This window comes from Pinus tabuliformis, chromosome 5_2 (assembly GCF_031772625.1).
Source record: "Pinus tabuliformis cultivar Carrire ecotype Pingquan chromosome 5_2, CPIR1, whole genome shotgun sequence".
NCBI classification, from domain to species: Eukaryota; Viridiplantae; Streptophyta; class Pinopsida; order Pinales; family Pinaceae; genus Pinus; species Pinus tabuliformis.
In genome coordinates, this window is record NC_142306.1 from 193,966,598 (window position 1) to 193,990,769 (window position 24,172).

Below are 24,172 nucleotides of genomic sequence, written 5' to 3' on the forward strand. Positions count from 1 at the left end.
TCCCCATGCTAATTAATTTCCCACAGACCTTAGATCGTACTTCAAGCACGTGGATATCTTGGTATATGTTTAGAGTGTTTTCACTTACCATTCTTTTCAATTGAATTCTTCATGTTGTGCAAGGAAGATTATCCATGGTTGGTTCTATATAAATCAGGCTCATAAATTACTCTTACAAATAGTGGTCCTCTATTGTATTAATTCAATCTCATTGACACCAATTCATCAATCTAGCTATTGAACCATTCATTTCCTGTAAACCTATTCCTATTTTTCTTCAAGCTCTGCCTTTGTTTTTAAAACAATTGCTGACTCATCCTCAAGTGTGGTGCAATGCCAAATATGGAACATAGGCCAAACTTAGTACAGAGTGCCAAAGAGTTTTTGACTCATTCCAATCATTAAACATATTTCCTCAATGCTCTAGCGTACAACCCAAGTCTCACAACATTTTCATTGAAGATATCTTGCAGGCCCATGGTCACAATAGCATATAAAAATGCCACAAAACCACCACAAACTGGCTCCTAGGCACATTTCTTTAATATAGCCTTGAGGGCTTAATATACGTGCATCAAAACTTTCATGTCATCAGTCACATGACACCCACAAAACCAAGTCCTCGACCAATCTTAGTCTCCAGACTTCTCCTCTAGGATCACATGTCAAGGTGGGACTACCCACTACATGTATTTTCCAATCAAAATCCTCTCGGGATGACATGTAGTGCCACTAAGATGCCTTCTTATCCTAGCGCATTTTTCTTTGTATTTGTTCCTAAGTCCTTTTAAACACTTGCCCAAAATTCTTTTCTTTTATTGATAGACCATGTTAGGGTCCTATAGTAATAGGATTCATAATTTTTAAATGGCTATGGTTAGTCTTGTAATATTGTACATACTTTTTCTTTCTGCAAAATGTTTTCCATATTAAAAATTTAAAAATGTAAAGAGGGTATGTCCTAAAAGAAATATCAAAGGACAAAAAGAATAAGAAACGATCAAAAATGTGAAAAAATATGAACCCCAAACAAAAACAGATCATGATAGTGTGTAAGTCTAAGTGCCACTACTGTTTACTTTGCAAAATATTAGTTGCGTGTAGCTTGTCATAAATGCCACAACCAATGATAGTCAGACAGTTTAATCTTGACTACTTCATGCTTTAAATTTCATGTTTATAGATAGAGAATAAGGGTCTAGCCAAACTATTTAATCTTGGCAGATTAGTAGTTAGGTAGAGAAATAAAATGTGCTCATAAGCTTAATCTGAGCCATTGGAAGATATAAGGTTAGAATTAGATAGTTTACCTTTCAAAAGAAAAAGGAAAGAAAAGGTCTGCTAGCTTAAATGCACCCAATAAAGTGAAGAAAAAATGTTAGGGTAAGTAATGAGTAAGTAGAAGAAAGGTTGCAAAAGTACAAGTTGATTGAAGCATAAGCACATTTATCATGCTTAATCCTATGTTGCAGTGTGCAGAAGTAGTTTTGAAAGTAAAAGGATGTTCACAAGTTGATTTGGTTAACTTCCCCTCATTTCATTTCACCCCCCACTACATACTTACTAATTTCCCCATTATCCCATCATTTCTTAAGAAAATATCCTTTTCCCTTCATTTTGACCCTTACCCCTTGGTTTCACACATTTCCATAGCAAATTACCCTCCAAAAGTCATTTCCCAACCCAAAACCCCTTTCCCTAGTGTGAAACCCATTCCCCTTTGAAAAAATCATTTTCCCCTTATTAATTTCCCTATTTTCCCATAAAAACCCATAAACCCCCCTTGTCCTTAGTTTAACCCCCCCCCCCTGCATTACATTATTAACTCTGCCATTCATACATTTCTCGATAAAACCCTTTTAAACCATAAAACCCCATATATCCTAAGTTTGTTGGAAATAATACTGAGGGGGGGGGGGGGGGGGTGAATCGGTATTATCAGGTCAATTATTTTTCATTTCACAATCAGATTTGTATACGCTACTTCAGTTAGTAATAACCACGTATGTACGCAACTACAGTTAAGGAAAGTAGCGTATAACCAACAAAGTTGTAATTTAAATTATTCTTCAGATGTTGACCATTAATCTGTGCATCAAACCATATAAATAGAAACCAGGAACAGTAAAACAGAACAGACAGTCACATATAAGAACACAAGATATAAGGTGGAAACCCAATGTGGGTGAAAACCACCTACTACAATTCGTCTCTATCTTCTTTTCATTAGGAACTTCTTTTTACAATGTTTTTGTACTGGTGCAGTCTTATACTAGTATGCAGGCTGCTACCTGCAGAAGGCTACAACCTTCTCTTGTTCTCCAGCTTCTCCTAGAAGGGAACTACAAGCCCCTTTAGCTCTTGTACTAGCTGATGTACTAATATGTAGGTGTTGACCTACTGAAGGCTACAACCTTCTCTTTTCTTCTAGGTACCATGTTTCATAAATTTTCAGACTGGATCCATGAATAACATCAATCAAACATCAAGTATATCTGCATCAACCAATCTCCCTTGCACCAAACAAAAACTGAATCAAATAGTCACTTCTCTAAATGATGTACCCAAAAAACAGTAACAGTAACCAGACACCAATTCTAAACCTGGAATACTGCAACAATAAACAGAAATAGTTAAAACATATTTCAAGAGACATACGCTACTTCAATACGCAGAACCTGCGTGCATACACTTCTATATTAAGGCCAACCTGTGTTGTATTACCTAACCAGCGTGCATACGCGCCTTTGATATGCCGAACCTGCATACAAATCTATAAAAGATAATTTACCCTTTTCAATTATTCAAACATCAGTTATACCCATATTATCAAATTTATAGATAAAGTTATGCTCCAAATATAACAGATCAAAGTCACACAAAGATACTTCTCTTCAAGCCTTAATATCTTGACTCATCAATAGAACTTATCCTTCTCCTTATGCTCAGGTTCCTCCTTGATTCAGATCCAGCTATGCACCATAACCCAATGACCAGTATTCTAGATCTTGCTCTTCATAAGATATTCAATACTTAAGTGAATGCCTTTGCCTAATGATCTCTTTCCCTTTTATAGTCTTTGGCCTTACTCAATACCATGGTCCAAAACCATAAAGAATCAATACCATGGACCCAATACCTGGGTTCAACGCTTCGGATGAGATACCATGGTCCAAAACCATAGGTCCAAATATCCTTACCATAGGTCCAAATATCAAGGACTAAATACCATAGACCAAAAATAAGTCTTCCCACATGTACGCACTTTTCCTTGCATGAAAATGCATGCATACGTATACACACCTTTCGAACGTCGATCCCGCGTGTATACACAACTTGGTTCAGAGGAACCTGCGTATATATCTTTTTCCTTCATTCTAAGAGCTTGAACTGATATCTATTATCTGAGTGAGTTGCCATCAAGGACAACACCTGTGTCATAGCGCCAAACCTGTGTCATAATGCCAACAATATTCCCCTTTGGACTTGATGGCAACCCCAAGTTTCTCAAAGTCATTATCCCCTTTGTCATCAAGGGCAAAGGGTTATGCTCTCCCTGAGTACATGTTGAAGTCTCTGCTCTGTTGTGTTGTCTATGCTCGCCCTGATAGTATGCAAGGTCTACAAAAAGATGTTCTACAAGAAGAAACATGACTTTATACATCATACATGACCTTCCTATCACCAAAGACTTATACATAGAACCATTTCCTAATCAAGAGGCGATATACCAATATTGACTCATCCACCCAACCAAGTGGGGATACACCAAAAGTTTACATAAGATAAACAAGAACATTACATCATCCATCCCAGGCATAGTGGGGAAATCGACATAAGTCGTTACATGACCTTAATAAAAGAAATACATAACATAGAGACAAATATCTAAGATCTTCAACTAACATAAGCAGTATCTGTCAATCATCATTCAGACCGGCAGCCATGATCTTCTTCTGCACCTATTCCACCTGAAAAAAAATAGCTGTGAAATTGAACCAATATCTTATAAAATAATGCCAAAAATGCATTATTAGAAGTATATGCTCCCCCTGAGCCTGTGCCAGATGGTCTCTGTCAGACCCATATCAGACTCTTTTCATCCTCAGTCTGGCCCCACCGATTTTCCTCAACCAAAATATACGCGACTGTGTCGACAAAAACTTGCGTATGTAAGCGGATACGCTTCATGAAACTCGCGTACAACCAATTTTCTCTGAAACAGATAATTTCAACAGTAGGATGATGCATCAACTACTCCCAGCTTCTGTTTGAGGTATTCAAATGTCTCCCTGGGTAGTGGTTTGGTGAGTATATCAGCAACTTGTTCTTTGGAGGGGACGTACTCCAATTTGACCTTTTGTTCAAGCACTTGTTCTCGAAGAAAATGATATTTGATAGGCATGTGCTTGGTCTTCGAATGCATGACAGGATTCTTTGAGATGTTCATTGCACTTGTATTATCACATAAAATGGAGATAGTTGGAGTACAAGTGATTTGAATGTCTTGCAATGTTTTCATCATCCAAAGAAGTTGTGTGCAGCAGGATGCAGCAGCCACATATTCAACGTCAGCTGTAGATAATGCAATTGAACTTTGTTTCTTACTGAACCAAGATACTAATCTGGAACCCATAAAGAATGCACCACCACTAGTACTTTTTCTGTCACCCACGCTTCTTGCCCAATCTGCATCTGTATATGCGTGAAGTGTGAGATCTGTATCTCTAGGATACCATAAGCCATAGTTTTGAGTTCCTTGAAGATATTTGAAGATCCTCTTAACTGCTTGAAGGTGTGCTTCTTTTGGATTTGCCTGGAATCTTCCAACTATTCCCACTGCATTCATGATGTCTGGTCAGGTACCTGTTAAATAGAGCAAACTTCCAATCATCGATCTATAGGTTGGTTGATGCACTCCTGCTGATTCATCATTTTCACTGAGGTTGCATCCTAACATATGGGTACATACTAGTTTTGAATCCTCCAACCCATATTTCTTCAAGATTTGTTTGAGGTACTCGGTTTGTGATAGAAAAATATCGTCTTTGTTTTGTTGGACTTGTAAACCAAGAAAATATGTGAGCTCACCAAGCATGGACATTTCAAATTCTTTTTGCATCACCAAGGAAAAATTTTGACTCATGTCTTCTTCATTGCCATCAAAGATGATATCATCAACATACACAACAAGTATTAGCAACTTATCATTGTCAATTTTTATATATAGATTTCTATCTGTTGAACCTTTTGTAAAACCTTGTTGATGGAGGTACTTATCCAAGTGACAATACCAAGCCCTTGGAGCCTGTTTAAGGCCATAAAGAGCCTTTTTGAGTTTGTATACAAGTTTTGGATCATTTCCAAGGATAAACCCATATGGTTGCTCAATATGCACTTCTTCTTCTAAGTCTCCATTTAGAAATGCAGATTTCACATCCATTTGATATACTTTGAACTTCTGAAAGCTAGAAAGAGCAAGGAACATTCTTATGGCATCAAGTCTAGCAACTGGTGCAAAAGTTTCTTTAAAATATATTCCTTCTTGTTGAGCATACCCTTTGCAAACAAGTCTGGCCTTGTTTCTAATAACATCCCCATTCTCATTCAGCTTGTTTTTGAATATCCATTTTTTCCCTATGACATTCTTATCATTTGGTCTAGGAACTAACTCCCAAGTATTATTCTTTTCAATCTACTCAAGTTCTTCATTCATGGCCTTGATCCAGAATTCATCTTTGCATGCTTCACTTACATTTTTTGGTTCAGTGGAGGAGAGCAATGCTAGATAGCTTGAAGCTTCTGAAATAGTTCTTCTTGTTTGTACACCTGCCTCTTTCTGCCCCAAAATTTGAGTTTTTGGATTATTCTTCTGAACGTACCTAGATGGAGTCTTTTCTTCTATCCTTATCTGCTCTTCTGGTGCATCATGGGTTTCTTCTTCATCGTAAGTCTGATTTGATGTTGAAGGATAGTCCTCATCATCTTCGAAATCTTCGAATTTTACCTGCCTATGAATGTTTCCTTCTCCATCAATCACTAGATCAATACTTTCAACAATTTTTCCAAGTCTTTTATTGTAACACTTATATCCTTTGTTGTGGGGAGAGTAACCAAGGAGAATGCCTTCATCTGCTCTAGGTTCAAACTTTCCAAGGTTTTCATCAGTCCTTTTGATGTAACATTTGCTTCCAAAATTTTGAAGTATTTTATTGTGGGAGTCTTACCATACTAAAGTTCATGAGGAGTTCGAGTGTTGTTTACTCGAACATTTGTCTTGTTGAGAATAGTAACTGTAGAAAATGTAGCTTCACCCCAGAAGGTTGCGGGAGTTCCAGACTCATCAAGCATAGAACGGGCCATTTGTTGAACTATTTTTTTCATCCTTTCCACTACTCCATTTTGCTGAGGAGTCCTTGTAGTAGATAATTCCCTTCTTATTCCATGTTCTTCACAAGAATTGAAAAATTCATCCGTGGTAAATTCCCCTCCTCGATCAGACCTGAGGCATTTGATTCTGCGATTTGATTTGTTTTCAACCAAGGCTTTGAATGCTTTGAACTTTTTGAAAGCTTTGTCTTTATGCTTCAGAAGTCCTATCTAGCACATCCTGGAAAAGTTGTCAATAAACAATATAAAGTATTCTTCTCCTCGAGGTGACCTTTTCCTAGATGGACCACATACATCAGTATGGACAAGTTCAAATGGCCTGCTAGTTGATCCTTCCTTCTCAGGGAAATTAGTTCTGTTTTACTTACCAAACTGACATGATTTGCATATTGTATTGTCTGGAATGCTAATGTTAGGGATATCACAAATTTCCTGATATTTGCATGCTTTCCTTATCTGAGAGAAGCTTAGATGCCCCAATCTTCTATGCCATAGCCAGTGTTCATCATTCTTGCTTAGATAGCATTGTTGTTGTCCTCCCTTGAGTATGTATAAATTATTTGGAGTTCTTATGCCTTTGATCACTGTTTCTCCCATATCAAGCTCACGAACAATACATCCATTTGATCGAAATATTACCTCATTTCCTTGATCACACAATTGATTGACACTCAATAGACTATGCTTTAAGCCATCAACATACATAAAATTTCCAGCTTTGACCTTTTCTTTCAAAAGAACATAACCTTTGCCTTTTATGAGTGTAGGGGCATCATTTCCAACTGAGACCTTTCTTTCCTTTTCTAAGGCACTATATGACTGAAGTTTTTCTTTATCACCTGTCATATGTTTCGAGCATCCACTGTCGATGTACCATTGATTTTCCTATCCTTCCACATATAAGGCTATCCCACATCTTTCTAGTTGCAGTTCTTTCTTTCTCCATGTTTTGGGACTCAATGAAGCTTGCTCCTTCTGAGTTGTTTGTCGAAACCTACTCCTGCATTTAGAATCTTCATGACTGAAGTTGTTACAAATAGAACATTCTATTTCATTCTCAAGAGTAGAAAAGTTATTGTAGGTCCTTTTCATGATCCCAGTCATACTCCTTTGTTTTTGAGCTTCTCTAGTCATGATGGTCTTGTAGACAACACTTTGAGCAGCTTTGTGTCCAAAGTTATGACAAGAGAAACATTGGCCATTGAAGAAATTCCTGCGATTATCAAACCTACTGACCAAATGATTGTAGTTTCCATTGACATCCATTCTTGAGGCAAATTGAGAATGATTTACCTGTGGTTGGTTGTAGCTTCTGTTTATCCTTGAAGTAGATTTCCCTCGATTTACTTGGTGATCTCTGTTCATTCTTGAAGTAAATTGTCCCTGATTTACTTGGTGATCTGCATTATGCTTTTGTTGTCGATTGTCAACCTGTTCACTTTTCCTTGCTGCATCAAGATAACTTTTGGAGGTGGATGGATTCTGTGCTTCTTCAGTATATCTAGGACCTGTCTTGATTAGAGGAGAATGCTGCACTTTGATAATCTCATCTAAAGTTTCAGATCCTTTATCAAATCTAAGATTAAGAGCTTTTGATTTCTCAATATCTTTTCTAAGTCCCACAATTTCACATTCTAACTTTTCATTGTGTTTTTCCCTTTTAGCAAGTTGGAATGTCAGAGTATCTATAATCATATTCTTTTCTTCTAAACAAACTTTAAGTTTAGAAATTTCTTCATAAAGACCTTCTTCATCTATAGCATCCAAGAAATCATCATCCTCAAAAGCCATCAAAAGTTTATAATCATTACATTGTTCATCTTCATCACTATTTGAAAATCCATCACTGTCTTCATTTGTATAATAGCTCTTCTTACTTATATTCTGTTTTCTGTTCCATCTAACTGGTTCATTACCTTTGTCAAGCTTATCTTTATGAGGTCACCTAGCAGCATAGTGATTGCCTCTTCCACAAGCAAAACATTTGAAAGGTAGCTTACCTCTGAATCTTCCAGAACCCCGTTGAAGGTTTTTGACAAAGTTTGATTCTCCCTCTCCTTCTAACATATGTCCTGACACATTGTAATCTCCTTTTCTTGAGGCTTTGAAAGCGGCTTCTCTCCTGTCTGATGGTCCCCCTTTTCTCATTTTGAAAGCAATTAGGATTCCGTGCAACTGTGACATGGTAATGCTCTATAGATTTTGCTTTTCTTCTATAGCAGAAACTTTTGATTCAAACTTAGAAGACAAATATCTTAGAACCCTTTCAACCAAAGTAACTTCTTTTATTTCTTCACCCAAGTTTTTCATACAATTAACAGTCTCATCTATACGTAAGAAATAGTTAGCCACACTTTCATCATTGTGCATTCTGAGATTTTCATACTGAATTCTGAGAGTTTGTAGTTTTGCCCGTTTTACCTGATCATCTCCTTCATAGCTCAGAACGATCTTGTCCGATATTTCTTTTGCAGTTTTGAGCTACATAACCTTGATGAATTGTGATTGAGATTGACTCCCTAATAGAGTATTGACAACCTTTGCATTTGTTTCATACTGCTTCTTACTAGCCTTTTATGTAGGAGTTGCTGATGGAAATGTGTATCTTGTTTCCACGATATCCCAAACTTCTGTACCAAGAGATTGAAGATAGACTGTGATTCTTACCTTCCAATAGATGAAGCTGCTCCCATCAATAATTGGTGGCCTGATCGATGCCTCCTTTTCGTAGTTGCTCATGATGATAGATCTTCCTTCAAGCGACCAAGCTTCTTCTGAAGGACCTGCTCTGATACCAATTGATGGAAATAATACTGAGCGGGGGGGTGAATTAGTATTATCAGGTCAATTATTTTTCATTTCACAATCAGATTTGTATACGCTACTTCAGTTAGTAATAACAGCGTATGTGCACAACTACAGTTAAGGAAACTAGCGTATAACCAACAGACTTGTAATTTAAATTATTCTTCAGATGTTGATCATTAATTTGTGCATCAAACCATATAAACAGTAATCAGGAATAGTAAAATAGAACAGGCAGTCACACATAAGAACACAAGATATAAGGTGGAAACCCAATGTGGGTGAAAACCACCTGCTGCAATTCGTCTCTGTCTTCTTTTCATTAGGAACTTCTTTTTACAATGTTTCTGTACTGGTGTAGTCTTATACCAGTATGCAGGCTGCTACCTACAGAAGGATACAACCCTCTCTCATTCTCCAACTTCTCCTAGAATGGAGCTACAAGCCCCTTTAGCTCTTGTACTAGCTGATGTACTAGTACGTAGGTGATAACCTACAAAAGGCTACAACCTTCTCTTTTCTTCTAGGGACCACGTTTCATAAATTTTCAGACTTGATCCAGGAATAACATCAATCAAACATCATGTATATCTGCATCAACCAATCTCCCTTGCACCAAACAAAAACTGAATCAAATAGTCACTTCTCTGAATGTTATACCCAGAAAACAGTAACAATAACCAGACACCAATTCTGAACCCAGAATACTGTAGCAATAAATAGAAATAGCTAAAACATATTTCAAGAGACGTATGCTACTTCAATATGTAGAACCTACGTACATACGCTTCTGTATTAAGGCCAACCTACATATACGTTGTTTTGTATTTCCTAACCAGCGTGCATATGCACCTTTGATATGTCGAACCTGCATATAGATCTATAAAAGATAATTTACCCTTTTCAATTATTCAGACATTAGTTATGCCCAGATTATCAGATTTATAGATCAAGTTATGCACCAAATATAACAGATCAAAGTCACACAAAGATACTTCTCTTCAAGCCTTAAGATATTGACCCATCAATAGAACTTATCCTTCTCCTTGCACTCAGGTTCCTCCTTGATTCAAATCTAGCTATGCACCATAACCCAATGACCAGTATTCTAGATCTTGCTCTTCATAAGATATTCAATACTCAAGTGAATTCCTTTTCCTAATGATCTCCTTCCCTTTTATAGTCTTAGGCCTTACTTAATACCACGGTCCAAAACCATAAAGAATCAATACCATGGACCCAATACTTGGGTTCATCACTTCAAATGAGATACCATGGTCCAAAACCATAGGTCCAAATACCAAGGACTAAATACCACGGACCAAAAATAAGTCTTCCCACATGTACGCACATTTCTTTGCATGAAAGTGCGTGCATACGTATACGTGCCTTTTTAACGTCGATCCCGCATGTATACGCAACTTGGTTAAGAGGAACCTGCGTATATATCTTTTTCCTTCATTCTGAGAGCCTGAACTGTTATTTGTTATCTGAGTAAGTTTCCATCAAGGAAAACACCTGTGTCATAGCACCAAACCTATGTCATAATGCCAACAAAGTTTTGTTTCCCCCCGCTTTATTTTAGTTAACTTTGCAATTCACCATTTTTCCGATATAAAAACCTTTTAACCCACTCCCTTGGTGCGATTAACAAACCCTGCCTCATTTAACCCCGGTCCCACTATATTAAACCCGTTCATTATACTTTTAACCCACACCACTTCTCCATTAAATAATTACAAGTTAAGTGTAATTATCCCTCAAGCCCCGCTAATCTTCGCCTAATTACCCTTTGTATAACTCCGTGGTGCGATAGCTCTTAGATCTTGCACCCCTAAATCCAAGGACCCTTATCCATAGTGCGTGCTACCGAAGTCTGACCTTTACCAGCCCAAGAGCACACGAGATTCGTTTTTTTGCTTGGGCCCCTTTTGGCTACGTGGTGGAACTGGGTGAACTCGCGTGCTCTCATGAAAATACAACCCGATGGCCAAAAACAGTGCAATGAACCTTAATACCACCTCCCCGCTAAAGCTGAAACCACTCACTGTTCATATTACGAAATTTCCCGCTAATTCTAGCCGTTACCTGTTAAAATGTCGAAGACCCTCATTCTCACTCTTTTCACTCGTTTCTCAGTGAAATTTTCCTTAGCCATTGGCGCCACCCTGAGCCTCTACGGCTGGAGTTCACCATGGATTACCTTCCGAACATGCTATGGACTCCCTCCATAGTTCTTCCCAATTCAAATACAGCCTTTGGATAAACAATTTTGATAGTAGTTCCAAAACCTGTTTACTCTAAGATTTACAAGGAAAATGTATTCAAAAGCCTTTATCCAAAAGGAGAGACAATTATCATAGAACAGAAGAAATCATTTACACAGAGGCAGCAATGGTTAAAACAGAGATAAAATAATTTTCACCAGCACAACAAAACATTCTTACAAACTACTCTCCAAGAAGAATTTTGTATTGTACATAGTGAAAATCATTTTCTACTAAAAACACAGAAGCATGAAAGAGTGAGTAAGATTTATAGTAAAAGGTAAAAGTAAAAGTATGTGATAGAGCATACAATTAAAAGACTAAACAGAGGAGACAGATAAAGAAATACAGTTGAAAAACAAATATATGAAAGTGTATCATATGAAAGTTCATAAGTAAATATGACATCCAGCATGAAGACCAAACAACCAAGCAACTTAAAGGGAAAAATTTCAGAGACTAAAAGACAGTAGAACCTAAATAACAGGGGCAACAAACAACAGTTCAATAGTTGTCTCTATCTTCTTGCATGAAGATATTTCCTTTTCCCAAATTAGTTCTCAATGCAGTTTGAGATATTTTGTAAATTCCTTTTGTATAAATACTTCATAATTCGAAGTATTGGGTGGATTACCTTACATTTGTAGAGTTATTTTGATCTTAAACCTAAGGGTTATTCTACAAATTTTCAAGTCAACAGACTGGAGCAAGTAATAAAAAGATTGCACTACAAGATTCATGAGATGACCTGTTTGCAGTGAAGTATCTTCTTTGTCTGATTTTGTTACTTTCTTATGTGTTTCATAAACTTAAATGTTTCTCCAAATTTGAATGAATTAGCTGGAAATTTAACTCAGAATCTGCTTAAGTACACTCTGTTTTGCATAGTTAGTCATTTATATTTTTTCCTCTAATATCCGGATTTGAGAACCCTTAATTTCTCTCCCATCCCAGTTGACCTCTTTCACTTCTCTTCATGATCTGGCCTAGGGAACCCTTAATTGCTCCCTAGATCTGATTGGAAACCATTTCACCTTCAAGCCTTTGAGATATGTAGTAACTCCTCTATCCTTCCCTATAGACACTATTTTTGGAACTTAATCCAGTCCTGTTTGTCTGAAATTTGACCCCATACCCTAATGGTAAAAGATAACCCTTTTCATCTAAGTAAGTCATCCCACCACCCAAATTCAAATCAAAATCCAAGTGCAACCATAACTAGCCTAAAATTAATTAACTGAAACAAAGTTAAATCCTAAAGAGAGAGCCCTCTCTGAGATTAGGAAGGCTAGGTCCTGATCTCCAAAAGTGGTTTTTGGTTACCTCTATCATTTCTTTTTCTGACAACTTAGAAGAAATTTTGGAGTGATAACATCATTGGTGGCCATACTGGGGACTTTGATCCTCAATCAAATAAAACTTTAAGGAAGCCTTAAATTTCATCTCAAGCCCCTTAAGGTCATTTTCCGAAGTTGTTTTTGAAAAGTTTCATAAAAAAATAGTTAAAAAGGTGAGAATTCTGGCTCCTAAGAAGACTCACTATACTAGGGAAAATCTAGATCCAAACCCAACTACTATAGTTGATGACCTAGATAGAATTTTAAGAAAAGAAAAGAAGATAGAAACTCAGGCAAGAAGTAGCCCATTAGTTAAAGCAAATTCACTCTTTGAGGAGTTTTCAACTTTAGAGGAAATTCCTTTTGATTTGTCATTTGACCTCTCATTGTTTAGAACTAAATTTGAGAATGCAATCCATGAAACAATGTTAGACCCTGAGTTTATCCAACTCATTGAATCAAAAAGGTGATTATCCATCCAGATTTAGATAAATTTGTCTTGGAGACTTTTGACAAATTAGAAGCTTTAACCTCTACATTTATAAGCAATATAGATGATGTTTACCTTCAAAAATCTGATGAACTAGCTACTCTCATGTTGCTACTTCTGAAATTTTTGCACAATCTTCAATCACTATAAATACACCTTCATTTACCACAAATTCACCTACAGTAACCACCATAGTCCATTCCCCTAAACCAGTTATTCATCAACCATCCTCATCATCATCTAGTTCATCTCCATCCAGTTCAATACCTTCCTCAACTACCAGCATTTTACCCCCTAGTCAAGCCAGAATCTTAGCGATGGTAGACCGATATGAACCTTTGGTTTTACCTACACAACTCCATGCCATGCCCCAAGATTATCAAAGAAAAATATTTTTGTTTGTTGCTACTAGTCAGTACACTGCCCAGAAACATGCCAACAAATGACTGACTATTTTGAGTTGCATGAGGTAGATGAATCAGATGTCCAAATGAGGTTGTTTGCCCAAACATTAACTAGGGATGTTAAGTAATGGTTCAAAGCTTTACCTACTGCCCATATTGGAGAATTAGATGTCTTTCATAGATTATTCATTGATATATGGGAGAGAAAGAAAAACCCCCTGCAAATACTTTATGAATATGATAACATTAGAAGAGCTCCTAATGAGCCAGTTTAGGATTATTGTATTACGTTCAATAACATCTACAATGCAATCCCTGCTAATCTTAAGCCTCCACCTAGCCTAGAATTAATCAAATTCCCTGATGGTTTTGACACTGACATGTCATACTAGTTAAGGGAAAGAAACCCTCAAAAATTGGAACAAATGCAAATTAATGTTGTTAGTGTAGAGGCCAACCTATTAGTCAAGAAATCCAGAATGAGAAATGAAAAGAGAGTTGTAATTAAAGAGGAAACTTCCACTTTTGATGGAAAAATAGATAATTTAGCAAACAGTGTAAAGAGAATAATGGATATATTAGAAAACATGGAAAGGAAAACTCAATGGGAGAATCAACAACCACCCCCAATAAGAAACGCCAACTTTAGGAAGAATCAATGCTGCAACGAATGTTATACTAGATCAGCAAATTAGGCCTCCCTTCTAGGAGAACTATGTTGAGGGTTCACAGAGCCATGAAGAAGAGGATGACACCCAGATAAACTTGTTAGGAATAAGCAATGAAGATGTTGTTTTTCTTACTCAAGAAGAACAGGAGTTTTACATTCTGCAATAATTGCAATTAGAATCTGGGGAGTCGTTTGACTTTAAACAAGGTTATGTGTCAGCTATATATGAGGTTCACAAATAGTATAGCTTAAGAAGTAAAAAGAATAATGAAGCTCCCACTAAAAGATCAATCCAGACCCAAAACTAAAAAGATAATAGAAGCTCCTATCACTAAAATTTTACCAATCCTCCTGGGGGAACACCAGAGACTTCTGCCACAAAAATTGTAGATATAACCTCCACTGAACTCAAACTGAAACAATCACTCAAAACATTCTAGATAGGAGTAATTAGAACAAAACTACTGAAACATAGACTAAATTGCCTAGGACTGAGAAGCAAGATAAAAACACACAGAGTTCATTTGTTAAGGAAAATCTCATCCAAACAAACAAAGTTGAGCTCCCTTTCAAAACCAAAACTAAAATAGAAAAATTAAAGACATCGGTTCCTTTGACTGAATTAGTAAAGAATGAATGCTATAGATAACAGATAACTGATAACTAAAACTTTAAATATAGGAGAGCGAGAACATGCTATCAATTTGAATGATGATCAACCTAAATTATTGTTTGGCTTTGAGGCCAATGGTATTCATCAGCAGGGGGGATCCCTCCTTTCTACATTAGCCTAAACATTCATGACAAAATATTACATAGTGCTATGTTAGACTCAGGGGCATCCCATAACTTGATGCCAAAAGAAATCATGGAGAGACTAAACTTATACATTACCAGACCATATAAGGACTTGTTTTCCTTTGACTCTAGCCAAGTTAAATGCCTTGGTTTGATCAAGGATTTATGTGTAACTCTAGTCCAGTGCCCAACAAAGAGTATTTTTATGGAATACTAGTTGTAGACATCCCACCCAAATATTGAATGCTGCTATCTCGCTCATGGGGAGCAAAATTGCAAGGATCCTTGCAGTTAGATATGTCTTATTCCACCATATCTCTTTTTGGCCAATAAAGGAAATTATATAGAGAGACCTTGATGAAATACATGGTGAGTAGTGTTTAAAAACCACAAAATTTCCCAATATACTCCATGCATTCTGATATGGACTCTTTCATCTTGTACAATTCATACCATGACAATAATCAAATCACAACTAAAGAACTGAAATACAAAACAACTGATAGTGAGAACATTTTTCATGAGCCCTATGGCATCTAGATTTTGATGGATCTGTGAATAGATGAGTGGTTGTTGTAGGAGTGTGGATCCACAATATGGAGAATAATCATTCTGAGGGTCATGCATTCAGATTAAAATTCAAGTGTACAAGCAACATGGCAGATTATGAAGCTTTGATCTTAGGATTACAAATAGTATAAAAACTTGGAGCCATGATATTTTCTATACTTGGAGACTCATAACTGATTATTAAACAAATTAATGGTGAATACTTTGTAAACAATGCTAGACTTAGTCAATATAGGGAGACTGTCCTAGATTTGATTAAAGACCTCCTGGAAACGAACTTTGCTGCCATTCCTAGAAAACAAAATATACAAGCCCATAGTCTTGCCACTTTTGCTAGTACCTACAAATTTCCCTTCCAACCCAACCATCAGTACACTACAGAAGTGAGACATAGGTCTTTCATACCAAACAATTTGAAGTATTGGCATATTTTCTCCCAGGATTCTCAGATTTATGATTTCATGAATGCCGAAGGTGAGTTTTAGAACTGTAAAATAGATACAGACTATACAGTAATAATGACATAGATAGTGACATAGATGTAAATATTTTAGATATAGGTAAACCTACTAATTTCACTAGATTAGAGATAGATAACTTAGAAAATGTAGAAAAAGAGGAAATAATGAATGATGATCATAAAATTCTTAATCTTAAAAATAATCTTTTGCCTAAGGGATTAGTCCCCTTAGAAGATTTGTTTGATTCAAAAGATGTAGCTAGGAAACCGAAAATGGAGCCTTTGAGAGAAAATATAGAAGAATGTAACATAGTAACTGAGGAAAAACGAAAAATCATTAAAATATCAATGCCTTACCTCCAGAGGAAAAGGTAAAATACATAAATATTTTTAAAGAGTTCGAAGATGTTTTTGCCTAGAGTTATGAAGACTTGAAGTCTTATGACACCAGCATAATTCAACACAAAATACCTCTCAAATAAGATTGTAAGACTTTTAAATAGAAACTTAGGAGAATTAATCTAGTTCTTATGCCATCTATTGAGAAAAAAGTTAATAGAATGTATGATGCCCAAATTATAGATCCCATTAGATACTCAGATTGGATTTCAAACTTAGTCACTACTAGGAAAAAAATTGGAGAAATCAGACTTTGTGTTGATTTCAGAAATTTAAACAAGGTCTCATTAAAAGACAACTATCTACCAAAAATGGACCATATCCTTCAGAGAGTAGTAGGCTCATCCATGATTTCACTGCTTGATGGATTTTTTGGATATAACCAGATCTTAATTCAACCAGAAGACCAAGCTAAAATTCCATTTACTACTCCTTGGGGTACCTTCATGTATTTGAAGATGCCTTTTGGATTAATGAAAGCAGGAGAAACATTTCAAAGAGCTATGGATATAGCTTTTGCTAAGTAGATCCATGATTTCTTAGTGGTATACCAAGATGACATCACAGTCTTTTCTAAATATGACAATGAACACCTAGATCACCTAAGAAGAGTTTTCACTAAATGCAGGAAATTTGGGATTTCTTTAAATCCCAAAAAGGCACTCTTGGTCTAGAATAAGGAAAATTGTTGGGACATATCATATCTAAAGATGGAGTAGAATAGATCTTGCTAGAATAGAGCCGATTTTGACCATCACCCATCCTAGAAACATCAGAGAATTGCAGTCATTTTTAGGCAAAATTAATTTTCTTAGGAGATTCATTTCAAATTTAGCAGAGTTAATTAGAGAACTAAATAACATGTTAAGAAAGGACTCAGCACTTAAATGGACAGTGGAGGCCAAACAATCCTTTGAAGCCATCAAGGAAGCCCTAACCAAAACTCCAGTCCTTATAAGTCCTGTTTTTTAGAAAGATATTATAATTTTTTCTTTTGCTTTAGAACACAACATTGCAGCAGTCTTGTTGCAAAATAATGACCAAGGATATGAACAATCGATTTGTTGACACCTAATCATCAAGATTGGGTGAATATAATGTAAATAAATAATAAGTAATATGAACAGTCATCAGGAGACGAAGTGAACAGTCTCTCCCTCATGTATATAATAAAGACCACTTGAAGGAATATGATATATGAACCAATTTTTCTTTGAGGAGTTACTACCTGGCCTGACATGGTATCAGAGCCAGCTCCCAAATTAGCTGTAACTCCCTTCTGCCTACTATTCTCTCTGTCCTCTGCCCCTTTGAGTCTGCCTACTACGCTCTCTACCCACTGTCTGTTGCACTCTCTGTCCCCTCCATAGTCGTTGCCACTCTGTAGTCACTACCACTGTCTAACACACAACCATTCTGCCATTTCGCTTCATAGCTACTCCATTGAAGAACCATCCGTTGAAGAACTAGAACAAAACCAGAACCATTGCTGGGATATGCATGCGTGAATCAGGTTCCATTGTTGTGTATCAATGCTGGTATCAACGTTGTGTATTTTCACACTGGTCTTATATTAACACTGTGTATTTTCATGTTGTCTAGCCCTCTTAATCCAGTGAAAGTAGCTCTGCCTAAAGTCTGTTAAAACGGGGTTGAGAATTATTCGATGTTTCACCCTTTTCTTTGTTGTTGTGGGTGATAACCCTGTGGAGTTTGCTTCGAAACTCCTCATAAGATTCAGTTCCACAGCTACTCTATACTCTGGCTTAATTGGTGCTACAGATTCGTTTTGGCATATGTGTTGATGCCTGACTATGAGAGTGAGAATCTGAATGTAGCAAAGATGAATGTGCCAGCGGAGCTATTGTCTGCAGCAAATGCACATGCAAAATACTTTACTCCTTACCAATCGAGGTAGCTCAGGATAGAATCAAGCATATTGAAGGCAATGTTTATTTAGTATCGGATCATTCTGTCTACTATGATCGATGAATGAGCTGTAACTCTTTGGCTTTTCATGGTGGGTTGAAGTTTTTTTTGGCATATAAAAAAATCATTGAATGCCATAGAGTTTTTAAAATGCTCAGTATTACAACGCTGTTGGTATTACAATGCTATTGGAACAGTGTATGGTTGGAACGTTGATATATACCTTTGTTGTATGCGTAGAAAAGTTTTGTGTCCAGCGTTGTACAGTTTTTTTTGTGTATATATTTAGGCTAGTGTATTTAGGTTGCCATATATATACACAGTCACTCACCATATATTTAGGCTACCTCACCCATATATATTATATACTTTAATGTTGTCCAGATGAATGCCAATTGACATTTGAATTTGTTGTCCCGTTGTATTAGAATTATTTCTTTCCCATTAAGAGTAAAAGTTTTGCAGCATAAACTTTTTTTTTGTTACAGTATGCATTCAATCATATCCATTGTGGGAATAGTTCTCACTGGCAAAGAAAACTATCCTGAGTGGTCCTGGATGATAAAACACACGCTCATTTTCAATGAGTTGTGGAAAGGAGTGTGTGTTGGAGATGGAGACAAAGAATCAGAACAGCCTACATTAGACAAAGAGCTCATCATTTGGGAAAACAAGAACAACAAAGCTTATGCATTAATCGCAGCATCTGTAAATGAAGAGGTGAGTCACCATATTTCACCATTTTCAACTGCTTTTGAAGCCTTACAAAAGCTTAAAGAACTTTATGACTCACATTCTACACTTGAAGTCGTTCAACTCATGATTAAACTCTTTACTCTTGAACTGCAAAATAATGATCCTCTTGCTCTTGCATCTGAGGTAAAGTCTATAATGCATGATATCAAATCCACTAAGGTGGAATTGGATATTCCTCTTATCATTTTCTCAAGGCACTTTATCCTACTTACTCCAATTATCTTGAGTCATTTCAAGCAAATGGAAATCTCAAAGATATCACCTTTGACTTTCTTGTGAAAAAGTTTGTTGAAAGAGAGAAAGCTTTTGGAAAGAAGATAGCCCCTGAATCTTCTGAAGAGATTGTGTTTCTTGCTCATAAAGAAAAGCATCCTACTTAAGATTCTTCAAGAGGAAGAAGTGGTCGAAGACGAAGATGAAGATATTTCAGAGGCAAGGGGGGCAGACACTCTCAAGGAGAAAAGGCAGATCTACACTGCATATGCTGCAAAAGAAATGGATCACATGGTGCCTCTACATGCAAGTTACCATGGGACAAAATTCGGCAACAAAGAAACGAACAGAAAGGTAAAACTGATGATACAGAAAAAGGGAAAGCACCTGAATCTGCTCACTATGTTGTGGCACAATGTAATATTGGAGTAAATGAAGATTGATCTAATGCTTCACTTGCTTCTTGGAAAAATGATTGGTTGCTTGATTCAGGAGAAACCTGCCACATGACTCATAGAAAAGATTTTTTTGAAGAATTCACTGACAATGTTGATGGATAAGTATACTTTGCAGACTAATCAAAAATCAAGCCATCAGGGCTTGGCACAATTAGGCTTAAACTACCTCGTATTCCAGACTTTCTTCTACATCATGTTCTATATCTACCACGGCTCAAGAGAAACTTGTTGTCCTTGGTCCACATCCGCTAGCAAGGTCACTCCATTCATATTTTTGATGGCAAGCTTGAGGTAAGAAAAGCATCAGACCACTCACTTGTCATGAGGGGAATAGAAGAAGAAAGGCCTCTTAAGCTGCAAGGAACCTCTACTCATGCAATACATTTCTCATAGAATTCTCATTATGAAGAAGGTACACTTCCATCAAGCTTATTATGGCATGCTAGATTTGGACATTTGAACTATGACAGACTCCACTTGTTGAAGAAAAATGGTGTTGCTGGTTTACCTACAATTCCTACGAAACTTAAGCAATGTCATGCTTGCATTCTAGGAAAGCATAGAAAACAGTTTTTTCATGATTCACATTCAAGAGCACATAGAAAACTTGAACTCATTAATTCAGATTTATGTGGCCCAATTCCTGTTCCTTCTGCAAATGGAAAAAAATATATGATGACATTTATTGATGACTACACTAGAATGTGTTGGGTTTATTTATTGAAGAACAAATCTGATGCTTTTCAAAAATTCAAGAACTTTCATAAATGGATTGAAGATGATGCACAATCTCATATTGGGTCTATTCGCACTGATAATGGAAAAGAATACACATCAAATGAATTTGAAAACTATCTTTGCCAACATGGGATCAAACATTAAACAACTCTGCCTTATAATCCCCAACAGAATGGTGTAGCTGAAAGAATGAATAAGACAATCTTAAATATGGTACAATCCATGCTCTTCCTCAAAAAGGTAAAAATAATGTTTTGGGCTGATGCTGCTCTATGTGTTGCATATATAAAGAATAGATGTCCATCTAATGCTATTCGAAACAAGACTCCATATGAAATGTCGTATGGACATGTTCCTTCGGTAAAGCATCTCAGGGTCTTTGGTTCCACCTGTTATGCCTTGATACCAAAGGTACATAGAAACAAGCCTAGTGCTAGAATTCATAAATGTATCTTCTTGGGGTATTCAAACACCTCCAAAGCATATCGTATATATGATGAAGTAAATAAAAAGTTTGTTGTATCTAGAGATGTAATTTTTCTCGAATCATCCAAAACTGAAAATGTTGTTGAGCAGCAACTTGATCACTTGGATAGATTCGTAAAAGCAAAATCATTTCAAGAATTTGATAATCAGATTCCAAATCTTGAAGGGGGGATTCCTATACTAGATCAACATGTGGTATCTTCTTCTAAAGAACACTCTCCCCTGCATGAAACTCCAACAATGGATGATGCTTTAAGTGATGTGATTGATAGAATTGGGAGACTCAAGTTTGATTCAATCCCAACTCAATCAGAGGAGCAGCCTAGATCATCTGAGAAAGGTCCCCCAAAGTGGCTGACAAAGACACTATAAAGTGTTCATCCTGATGAGGTTGGAAAGACAGGAACTAGAAATTCAAACCGGCAAAATGGAGGTGATGTAGATGACTCTAATTCACCTGTCGATATGGATGTTTCTTATGATTGTGAATTGAACTTGTCTACAGATTTTGAACCAACTTCCTTCAAAGAAGCTGCTTCTCATGATGAATGGAAAGAATGGATGCAAAAGGAGTATGATGGCCTCATAAAGAATGGCACTTGGAAGCTATTTAATCCTCCATTAGGAACTAAACCAATTGGCTGCAAGTGGGTATACAAGAACAAGTATAAAGTTGATGGCTCACTTGACAAGCACAAAGCTAGGCTTGTGGAAAAAGGTTTTGCACAAAAGGAAGGGGTCGACTATGAGGAGACTTTTGCTCCCACAGCAAAATGGGCTACCATCCAGACACTCTTTGCCCTAGCAGCTCAGAACGGTTGGAAGGTCCATCAAATGGATGTAAAAACTGCCTTCTTGAATGGAGATCTAAAAGAGAATTTTTTTATGTCCTAGCTTGAAGGATTTGTTGTGAAATTACATGAACATAAAGTATGCAAACTTGTGAAGTCCTTGTATGGTCTCAAACAAGCACCGCAAGCATGGTATGAAAAACTAACTGAGCATCTTCTAAAACTCAATTTAAAACATTATGATCTTGATGATGCAACATTATTTGTCAAGAAAGTTGGCAAAATAGTTGTATATCTTGTGGTATATGTAGACGATCTTTTGATGATAGGGAATAATGAAAGCTACATTGCATCCATAAAGAAGGAATTGGGGAAAAGTTTTGAAATGACTAATTTGGGCTATGTTCATTACTATCTTGGTATTGAAGTAACCCAACATCCGAAGTCCATATTTCTTTGTCAAAAGAAATACATTGGAGATCTGTTGAATAGGTTTGGCATGACAGAATGCAATCCTCTTAATACTCCAATGGAACAAAACTTAAAGCTCACATCTATTGAAGGAAAAGAATTTGAGGATGCAACAAAGTACAGACAGATTGTAGGAAGTCTCAACTACCTAACTACTACGAGACTAGACATTTCGTTTGTTGTTGGAATCCACTCCAGGTTTATGTAAAAGCCTTGTGAGGGACATTGGTCTGCTATAAAAAGAGCTCTAAGGTACTTGAAGGGAACTCAAGACTTTGGAATCAAGTATACACAGGTGGACGACTTCAGCTTGATTGGATACTCTGATTTAGACTTCGATGGAGACAAAGGAACTAGGGTATCTACTTCAGGATATGCTATGAGTCTTGGATCAGGAGATATCTCCTAGAGATCATGCAAACAATAAGTTCCAGTAGATTCCAAAACAGCAGCAGAATACGTGGCAGCGGCTGAAGTAACAAAAGAAATTGTGTGGCTCAGGAAAATTCTTGAAGATTTGTAGGTAAAACAAGTACAATCAACTCCACTCATGATTGACAATACCTTTGCAATAAAGTTGGCCAAGAACCCAAAGTTCCATGATCGAACGAAGCACATCAATACCAAATATCATCTGATTCGACATCATGTTGAGGCCAAAACAATATATCTCTGTCATTGTTCCACTAATAATCAAATTGCTTACATCTTCACCGAAGCACTTGGAAGATAAAAGCTTGAGCAATTCAGAATCATGCTTGGACTCACCAACATCCCTTCATATTAAGGGGGGGAATGTTGGCACCTAATCATCAGGATTGGGTGAATATAATGTAAATAAATAATAAGTAATATGAACAGTCATCGAGAGATGAAGTGAACAGTCTCTCCCTCATGTATATAATAAAGACCACCTGAAGGAATATGGTATATGTATCAATTTTGCTTTGAGGAGTTACTGCCTGGCCTGACACAATTGTATTTTTCAGTAAATCCTTAAGAGATGCCACACTCAAATTCAACATTATGGAAAAGCAAGCATTAGCTTTAGTAAAGCTATTAAAGACTTCAGAGTGTACATTTTGTATTCTCACATTATTTCTTATGTTCCAAAATCAGTAGTTAAGGACATTTTAACACAAAATGGGCCTGAAGGGGAAAGAGGCAAATGGATTTCCACTATATTGGAATATCACATAGAAATAAAGCCTACTAAACATATCAAAGGCCAAGGATTAGCCAAACTCATGGCTAAATCGAATCGTTAGGCCCTAGATATTAATTTCATTGGTGCCCTTGATGATCAGGTAGAGATGGTGACTCCACAGATTAGTGAACCTTTTATAGATTCACCTTGGTATGCAGATATCATATTTGTATTACTAAACTTACAAGCTCCTCCTGGTTTAACAAGAACTAAAGCTAGATTTTTGAAAATGAAGTCATTAGGATATTGTATTATAGATAATGCTTTGTTTTGGAAAGACATTAGTGGTATTCTTTTGAATTGTTTACTTAAAGATGAAGCTGATAAAATTATGCAAGAATTTCATGTAGGAGATTGTGGAGGACACTTGTATTGGAAGACTACTACTGACAAAATCCTGAGGGCTGGTTTCTACTGACCCACTCTTTTTGCAGATGTTAAGAAACATGTGACCTCCTGTCATAAGTGCCAGATATTTGAGGGAAACATAAACTTTTACCCTTGCCTCTTAAAAAAATCTCCACAGAAATACC